Here is a 10,211-nt window from a genome sequence, read left to right on the forward strand (position 1 = left end):
ATGCTCTATTTTAAACCAAATTTAATTATTTAAACGCTGGAGAGTCCTTGACCGATGCTATTCATGAGATCAGACAGGATGATTGCAATGGTTTGTTGTGCCCTATTAACCTGCTCCTAGGTTGTTGTGCAATACTGAGAAAATTGTTTTTCCCCTATTCTTTAGTGTCTCCATGTCTAAAAAAACCCCATATAAATACTTATATTTTATTTTGAATTCTTCAAAGAGAACCAGGCATATAATTTAGGAATATTTTGATAAAATGACCTCTGTTGTATATTTCATTGATACAAAGATTTAGTCCTTAGTCAAACAGTGCTAAGAAAATGTTAACTCATAAACTCCAGTGATTATAGTGCTGAAGCTATGGAGAAAGGTTTTCACATAAATACATTCTTCAGGTTAGTAGAATTTGCAGTGACTTTACTGGGACCAGGAATAAATGTTTAAATAAATATAATGCTGTACCTGAATATATTTGTCATCTCCCGTTAACATGGAAAAGAATATTCAAATCACTGTAAAGATACAAGGACTTGGTTGAAAACTGATGGAATTTGCCCTGTTTGCTTGGAGGGTCTTTCAGTTAAACTCATTGGGATTTGGATCAAGATCCTGTTTTGAAATCTTCAGTCTCATATGCATTTTAGAGGCATTTCCAAACTAGTACAGATTGCAGCGGAGTTCTTTGTTTTCCCTGCTTTATACTGACTACAAAAGGAATTACTTCTGTTTGGGTACTTGACATCCCCATTATTTCCTTCAGAACAAGAGCTGTTGTAGATTTAGAAAGCTACATAAATCAGGTTTGTAATAAATATAGCTCAAATCAGCATGTTGTATAGTAAAAGTGGGGAAAATAGTATAATCTTTCTAGCAAGCTTAGTTTAAAAATGAAAACAGCTTATTTATTAATTTGAAGAGGAAACTAGCTTCAAATTAAGTTCTTGTTCCTCTCCTACTCAGAATGCTGTTTATTGGGAAAGACCTTCAAGTCATGCTAAAACTGGGGAATGTGTAGTAAGTGCTAGCTTGGCAATTGGAAAATCTAAAGAGGATATTCTATGTTTCTGAAAACACACAGGTACAAGGGTACAAGCAATGTCATTCCACCAAGGGTTGGAGCTCACTACTCCGTCCTGCCATTCTCATGTTGTCCTTGTGGCACAGTAGGTTTGAAACACTAATTTTATTTATAGAAAGAGAAAGGCCTTGGAAGGCATCAGAGCCACTGAGCATCTAGTTATTCAGTGGAGAGGGGTAAAGGCAGAGGTGCATGCTGAATTCCTGCCATGAGATGTTTGAGAAGTGAGCACTTGGCTCTGCTAGAGCAGCAGAAGTCCCTCTCACAGCATAACTTCAAGAATAACAGAAGTTTCAGTAGGTTTCTTTGATGTTTGTTGTGGTTTTCTTGGTTTTGTTGGGGGTTCTTTTGTTATTGTTTTTTAAAAAAAAATACTCCAGTGGCCATGACAACCTCCAAAATAATTAAGCTGTCTATTACTAGTGCTCATACACTGGGCTTGGAAAGTACATAGTGCTTCTTCCATTATAGGGAACTCAAACTTTTCCTCTGCTGTGATTAGTAGAGGACATAATTGCCTCAGAGGGATAAAGGAACACTAATTCTTCCCTTGAGTCTTGACCACTACAGATGAATTGCTTGGAGCAAGTATGGACAGTGTTGTCAGACTTGGCGATGAAGCCTTCCCTCTAGCAGCAAGAGACCCAGGAGTTTACCAGTGCTAGAATCATCTGTGGACTGACTAATTTTTTCCCCTACAAATTAATAATACTGTTCTTGAAGCATGAGACAAAAATCCACTTTCACACCTTTTCCTGTTTTGTTCTAGGCATAGAAAGGAAACCTTAAAACCTTGATTTTCCCAAAACAGCTTCAGCACAATGATTCTAGCTGCTCTTCATACATACACATCCATTTCTTTTCCAGCCTGCAGTGATGACTTGCTTTGCAAAGGATTTGAATCTTTTTAGGCAGAGGATAGTGGTTTCTGCAAGTGCTAGACTAGAAATAAAAAGTAGTGGTAATCTAACCCTTCACCATATCTTAAAAAACCAGAAGCTGTCGTTACTATTGTAGCGGTTTTTGAAGCTGATCTCAAATGTCTAAAAACTGGGCAGAGATCCTCAGGATCTCATGGTTAGGCAGGAATTAAGGTCTGATGAGCTGCTCTGCTCTGTGGTAACTGATGTGTTTAGAGGCAGGCATGAAAGCAGTAATGAAGGCACTCAGGACTCTTAAAAATGAAAACTGAGGCGCTTTTAGAGTTTGATTATACTTGGGAGAGCTGAATATATATGAATTTGTGAGCTTTTTCATGATTGTCTAAATTCTACCTGAATTTTCAGTTGTATTTCTACATCTTTTTTCGAGTCTGACTGTGACTGTTCACTGAATAAAGATCAAAATCACACCTTGTGCAGTTACCATATATGGCAAAAATCCACTGCTTTTGGTTTTCATTTTAACATCAAAGCACTGTAAAGAGCATCTTCACAGAGTTCACTGATGTTCTTTAACAGGGTGGTCTGTAAATAGTCTAAAGGTTTGCTTACTGTATTAGAGTACACGGCTTGCATCACAAGCAGTGTATTTCTTTTTTTAATCAGGAATCCCCACATATTTTGGGAAAAGAAGGGAAATTTAAATTACCAAGTGCTAATTTTTGTCTCAGAATGAGAAGCAGTTAGGCTGAATTGTTCCTCTCTGTACAGAACATACTGACCATCTTAAAGGTCTTTTCCAACTTAAATTATTCTAGATTCTATGACCTGGAACGATTTGCTCTTTGTCTTCAAGGTAATTGAACTGATTCTAAACCCATATTGATGTTTTCAAAATATGTCTCATTTTTCAGTCCTGCCAACAAGTGGACTGTAAACCAGAACAAAAAGTGACCAAACCAATGTGAAAAACTCATTTTCTGCATACAAGAAGGAAACTAGAAGCACAGCCTTTGGAATAAGTATCTTCACTATACATGTAAGTGAAAGCTGGGACTGTCTGGGGACCAGCAACTCCCACTCTGAGATTTTGGCACCCTGAGAAAAAGATACATTGTGTTAATTTTAGGTTAATGAGATAAAGATGCAAAAGTTAGATAGATGCTCTTAAAATGTATTCAAACTATTTATCAGTTGTACAATTCTTCTAGGATTGAATAGTTGTACAATTCTCCTAGGATTCTGTCTCAAGTAAACTCTCTCTCTCATCATCAAATAAAAATTTTACAGGGACCAAGTTTGTTACCATAAATTTGCTCCTGTGTTAAACATAGCTACCCTTTAGAACCATCTCAAGATACTTCTGTATCTTGAGATGTAAACCCTCATTTTCAATTTGTGATAGTTATTAGGAACAAGAGAGTATCTTTTTCAATATATATTAATTCATGTAACTTAATTCTGCAAGATGGCACACATTTACTCATGGGTTAAGTTTATAATGGCATTTCAAAGCAATTCTCTTGAAACATTCTAAAACAGATTATGTTCTTAAAAACTCTGTTCTTTACTTTGCATGTTTTAGTACTACATCCCATTAAAGCTGTGTTTGAAGTTACTAGGATTTGTTAAAAATTTGATCATGCCTAAGCAGATAAGAGATTATATGCTTTATGTATATATTTGAAGGATTTGTTCCAGCTTGGATACAGTGTATTAATTGGCCACCTACAGTGAACAGCAGTGTTTAATATTTAGAACCCTTTTCCTCATTGTTTTCCAGGCAGAAGAGCATGTAAGTATTCTTTTAACTAAATTTGCTAACTTTCTGGAACACATTTAAACAATGTGTGCTACTTGTGTCATATTACATTAACTTCACTTCTACAGACAGGTTGTATACATATGTAATAAATAGCCCCTCAGGGATCAGATCTAGATTAACTGAGAAAAACGTACTCTGCTGTACGTTAAGTAATTTACAATATCTCAGTAAACATTAGAAAAGACATGTTTGTCTCACCAGAACAGGTTAACAGTGCCTGCAGACTCAGTAATGATTGTAGAATGTTAAACTATCAAGTGGAAAGTTATAATCACTTTAAATAGTCTAATTTTTTCCCCTAAAACATCAGACTATCTGGAGTTTGATACCATGATGTCTGTAATAACACTGAATGTTTATGATACAGATTGAAAGTAGTAAAGAAAGACACCAGTTCTGCAAAGGATCTAAACAGAGTGACTTAAAACTCTGTTAAAAGAGAGGGAGGCTTTGAGAGAAAACTTGTTTAAGTGGGTAATCTTTTATTTAAATATTATTCCTTTTAAATTAAATTACAATATCTACAGTTAGAGATGAAGCATGTTTTAGGCATGCCAGTTTTATTTATATATGACAAAATCCCTGCAGCTTGTCTCTTTCTATCAGCTCAGTTTTGTCTGGTAATTATTTAAATACAGGTGTGGTGAGCATGCTATCATTGGCTTTGGTTTTTATTGCTCCAGTTCCAGTATAATTAACAAAAAGTGTTTTAAGCAAGTGCGTGAAGGTTACTTCAGCAAACTTCAGATGTTTAACATGGACGTTCATTGCAACTCTTGAACTCACTTGTTATATTTGCCAGATATTGAAGAATGTAACATATATATATGTGGTACAGCAAGAAGTAAAAATTGTCTTTTCTTCATGTTAAATCCATGCAGCTGCTGGCTGCATTGATTGGCTGTGTAGATGTAAATTTGCCCTTAAAAAGGAGCACTCACCACATAGCACTCATGTAAGATTAGGATAAACCACATAACATAAGAAGTGCAGTGATTTCTGAATTTAGCCTGGCTGCCTTGTCTCTGATACACAGAGGGAGATAGAAAGTAGGCTAAATTCCAAATGAGGAAGCATGTTTAGAATGCTGTCTTAATTGATCATTTAAGGACAATCATCTTAATTGTTTAATTACATTATTTAACTGCCTTAAACTCAGGCAAGAGGCCCACCAGCATAGAGAAATAACAAACTGTAGTAAGAGTAGCTGGAGCAGAGGACCAAAAGCCATGAGTTCTGGAGAAGCCATTTAACACTGTTTGCTTGTCCTGAACTAGAAATAATAAATACTGCATTATATTCAATCATTGGAGATCCTAAGACAAGCAACACTGTATTACAAATAATCATTATTATTTCATTATATATTAGCTTTGCAACAAAAACAACAGAATGCTTTTCTACGTGGAATAAAGGTAATTCAATATGCACTATGTAGGAATACCTTAGTGTATATTAATTGCATATGAAAATGTCAAAGCAACTGAAAAGCAGTCAATGCAAATGTTCATAAACATTGTGTCTGCTAAGTTAAAAACCAAGGTGTTGTATTTACTTAGTCACTTAGTCTGATCTTAAAGAAGTAGCTTGATTCATTGTACATATACTGTTCGAGGGGAGAGAAAAAGTGTTTAAAAGGAGACTGTAAAAGTAAGCAGGAAGAAAACTGAGAGAGTGACACAAATTTCAGGGTGGACTGGTGAGGGGTAGCCTGTAGAGCTGGTGGTATCAGTTGGGGTCAGAATCCCTGAGTGCACTTAGTTTCGGGTAGGTCTGACTCTCTCTGCTGTCCTGTTCCATTTGTCTGCAAAGAACAATGAAAGAAACACTGTAATTTGTCTGTCAGCTGAGGACCTGACATAGTGACAAATATGTCAGGCTTTGAGAGACACTCAGAAGTGGAGTTCAGTGGAATTTACCTACAAATGATGCTTTGCAGTTATCCGCTGCAGCTGAGGGGATTCTGTGCTTTCCTTGTCTACTTACTCCTTTCTATCCAGGGAATCCAAGACACAAGTGTTGTGTAGTGCCAATAACTCAACATGCAGGTTCATCTGTCATGAAATATAGTGCCTTTATAAAAAGAAAAAAAATAGCGTAAAACCAGAGAGAAAGAGAGAAGTGCTTTGTTTAAAAGATATTAATAACTTTAAAAATTAGTGACATTGGTTTTTAAAGAATGCTGACTTCTATCTTATCATACCAAAAATGAGAAAGTAAATTAGAAACCTACCATGAACTCAAGAATTATGTGGACACAATCCCTGTTACTTTAAAGTGAGATATAAATCCAGAGATTTCTCATGCCATCATTTTGTAAATAATTACAGTTCTGCTGAATCTGTTGTATAAAGTTTACATGGGAGGTTCAGTGCACCCTTGCTCTTGTTTAGAACATTGGGAACCACCAGAGAGATGTTGACATATGGCTGCACTGTTTTAGTGCACGAGACATCGACTACATGGGAGCATAATAAACAGGAGCATAAAGACAGGTTTGTGCAAGCAGTTTGGATTGACCTTTTTGGCAGCTGAAATCCATCTTGAGTACATGGTGCTGATGTGGACAGACATGTAAACCTCATCTCGTTACCGCAACTACCAGTTTTACAAATATATTCCAATGCTCAAAATGTACATCATTCTAAGTAAAGTGATTTTAAATGGGAGAGGGGTTGCAGCAGTAACAATTCATAGTAAGACAGAGCAGAAACTTTCTCTTAAGTTTGTGGAACTACCCCCACAGTTAAATAAAAAGTTAGGCAAGTGTGCTTTACACCAATAGAAATTCTTATCATTTCAGGATGATGGCTTATTTCATGTATTTTTTCCTTAGCAAAATATTTGACTAACTGATACAGTATTTTAATTTTGGCATTTTAAAAAAACAGTCTATTGTCCTTTCAATAAGCAGTTCTAGTATAAGCATTTTCCGAGTTAGGAGTAGTGTATAAATACCTTTTACTTTTGAACAACAGTGTCATGATCTGGCCTACAGCAGTGTTCTTAGAAACAGAATGAATCCAACTGTAGTGCATTTTTGAAGGAACATTTTTAAGGAACTTTACACTTTCTTTTGAAACACACCTTTTGAAAACTATCTAACATAGCCAAATTTAGTTCTCTTTTAACAAGTCCTTATCTACTGTTGCGTACCAAAGTATGAATCTCTTTGTATAGCCACAGTAATGTTTGGATTCAAGACTACAAAGTAATTACTCATTGTGATAATAAATTTTAAGGTTTAATCTAAACTGATGGGATGTAGGCAAATGTCACCTCACAGTTTTAAGTGCTCGTTATGTCCTCAGCAATTTCTTGTTAAATCAGTGAGAGTACTGTGTATGTGCTGTGTGGATATTGCCCACAAGTTCCAAATAGTTATGCAATAATGAAAGAGTACACCTTTAACTTGTGAGCATACCTATAGTACTGTGAGTAGCCTACTTCTAACAGTTTTCCTAAATTTATCAATTCACCAGTTAGCAAAATCCTGAAATCAGCAGAAGTAAGATGAAAAAAAATCTTGTTGTTGGAATTCTAAGGAGCAGTGAAGATGCAGAGGAAGGTGGCAAAAGAGTAATTACTGAATTAGGCACAGCAGAGAAGCTGGTTAGTGAGAGCTATTCCTTGGATATCACAAGGTATCTTTAAAACAGGAGTGGCTGGTACTATCGCATCATGACCACACCCCTAGCTTTACCCTTGGGTTTTTGGAAGAACTTTTCTGGAAAGAGGGGCTATATTTTACATGTGTGCTTGTGCATGTTGGAAATAGTGATGAGGTAGTAGTCCAGAGTACTTGAAATTTAGTGTACACCTAGTCACACTTAATACAGAGTTATAGAGAGAGCAACATTTTTCTTATATTGAAGTGTTAATGCAAGTGTAAACTGTTTTTCACAGTCTGTTGTAATAAATACAATGTCTTATTTAGAAATACAGAAAACATGAACCTTTAATGACTGACATAGCCAAGCCATGCAACAAGTGCGCTCTTCCATACTCTTCAGTACAATCAGTAATACTATGGTTTTGTCTACAACCTGTGGCCTGAAAGCAACACAGATTCAACCTTGACGTTTGACAATTTCAGAGGTTTTTAAGTCAACATAATCACTGGCCATAAGAGTGGCTGAGGCTGGAAAGGGCCTCTGGAGGGCACCTGTTTGAAGCCAGGGCTCAAGGAGGGGAACCTGGAGCCAGTTAAGCAGATCCTTCACAGGATCTAAGGAAGAGACTCCACAGCCTGTGCCTGTGCTCAGTCACCCTCACGGTTAAATCTGAGGTTCAGAGGGAACTTCTTGCATTGTCCTTTCACTGGACACCAATATAAAGAGCCTTGATTCATCTTCTGTGCGTCCTTCTAGCAGGTGTTTATATATACCGTGATAAAACAAATCCTCATACACTCTGGGCCTTCTCTTCTCCCAGCAGTGCAACCCCAGCTCTCTCTAAGCCTTTACTGGCATGGGAGGTGCTTGCATTCTTTTATAATTGTATTATGTGGGTTGACTTGCACTGCATAAAGATGTGACTTATGCTCTTGTGCTGTTCCTGGAATTTGCTCAGTGAAAGTGGAAGATGCCTGTATTTGCTCAGGCAAGCTTCTGTCTCTTAGGATTTCTGTGATTTGGGTTTTACTGTTGCTGGTACTAATTGGTACAAGACACCAGTGCAGAATAAGTTGTCACATACTATTCTTTCATTTAAACGTCTTGAATGCTATTTGCAAAGATAGAAGTAATGGTATGCAGTGGAAATCAATGTGCCTTTTCTGGTTGTTGACTATTGGACCCTGTATCATTTTCTCATCCATACACCTGAGGCAGAGGCCTGGTGCTATGTTGCTGATGGCAGATATTATTTAAGGATTAAACCATTTCCCTATCTCCTTTTTTTCTGAAGAAGGGTAAAAAAAAATACATGAACATTTCTGTATTCTGGGAGTGGCAGAGTTAAACTCAATTGAAAGCTTTGAGCTTTGATTAGGACAGCAGGCAGAGGGGGAAGTGAGAGGGGAAGATTGGCCTTTTGTCCCTCACCTGAACCTTTAAGTCTCTCTTCTCCTTGCTTTGAGAAAGGCTTTCTTCCCTTCCCTTACACATATTGCATTACCCTACCCTGGGCTCATGCCAGATTCTGGAGAGCATGTACCCATGCCAGATTCTGGAGAGAGAATTTGGCCTCACAATGTTTGCATTGTGTTTGTTCATTGTGAGTGAGGGTGCTTTGAAAGCAGCCACGTTTGAATCTGTAGCTGTCCTTGTATGAAGCAGGCCACTGAAATGCTCTGTGTTGCTAATGTTCATACACATTTGGACAAAGCAAGTACATGGTTTATATGGTTTTAATTTTGAAATCATTGAAGTGGTATCCTTGGTTCTTGCTGCTAGTGGAGTCTAGGATTGCTCTCCTCACTTGAGCAAATCTCCCAGTGAGATCAACACAAATTCTGCCTAAGGAAAAGGTAAAAAAATTGGCTTAGAAAAGCCAAAAAAGGAGCTGTGCTTCATGCAGCTTCTCTTGGTAACTTCATCAGTTTGAAATCTCAAGTATTAGAGATCTTTTGAGGACTCCAGTTTCAGAGAGAATACTCTGTATGAGCTCTAAGAATGTCTTTTGCTGGTGGGGAAAACACATGTATAAAGATGTTAAATGCTGGCTGTTCCACTGGAATGAGTGAAATCTTAAATTTTACACAGTTCTACATTTTTCCACTGAGGGATTTTTATTTATTGTTATTCTGGTTAAAGTGGTACTTAATCCATCAGTAAGAATTCCATGATAAAATTGAGGCTGTGCCTTGGGTGACCTGTCAGAAACTGTATATCTTATTGCTAGGAATCTTTTGAGACTTGGGATTTGATTTTTCTCCTGCACATATATGAGATGTCTTTGGCAAAGGTCACATAAGTTTTAACCCACAATATTAAGTCACAAATGAAATGGATTTAAGTGGTCTTGCCCTACTCCCCTGTGAGTGCTTGCTCACATCTCAAAACCACCGTATAATTTGTCACAATTCAACATGATTATCTGTCTTTGCTCAGGAGGACTATAATAGCTAAAGAGTAAGTTATATTGCAGGTAAGGATATAGGATTACTGGTAGAGCTGATTGAAAGAGCTTTTTAAACTCTGGTCTAAGCCTATCTGACCCTAGCTTATGTGCTTTTATTTCTTTCTTTCTTTCTTTCTTTTTTTTTTTTTTTTTTTTTTTTTTTTTGTTCTGTTGTCCTTCAGCTTTTTAGGTTTGGTTTTTTTCATTTTTCTTCACTGGTGTTTTTTTGGGTTTTTTTATTGTGTTTAAAAATACCCTAGATTGCACCAAAAATGCCAACCCAAAATAGGATAGGGAACAAAGGTTCAGCTGACAGTGTGTAAATAGACCCAGCAATCCCGGATTCAGCTGTCCTCCG

The sequence above is a fragment of the Agelaius phoeniceus genome, chromosome 4, assembly GCF_051311805.1.
Source record: "Agelaius phoeniceus isolate bAgePho1 chromosome 4, bAgePho1.hap1, whole genome shotgun sequence".
In the NCBI taxonomy this organism is placed as follows: domain Eukaryota; kingdom Metazoa; phylum Chordata; class Aves; order Passeriformes; family Icteridae; genus Agelaius; species Agelaius phoeniceus.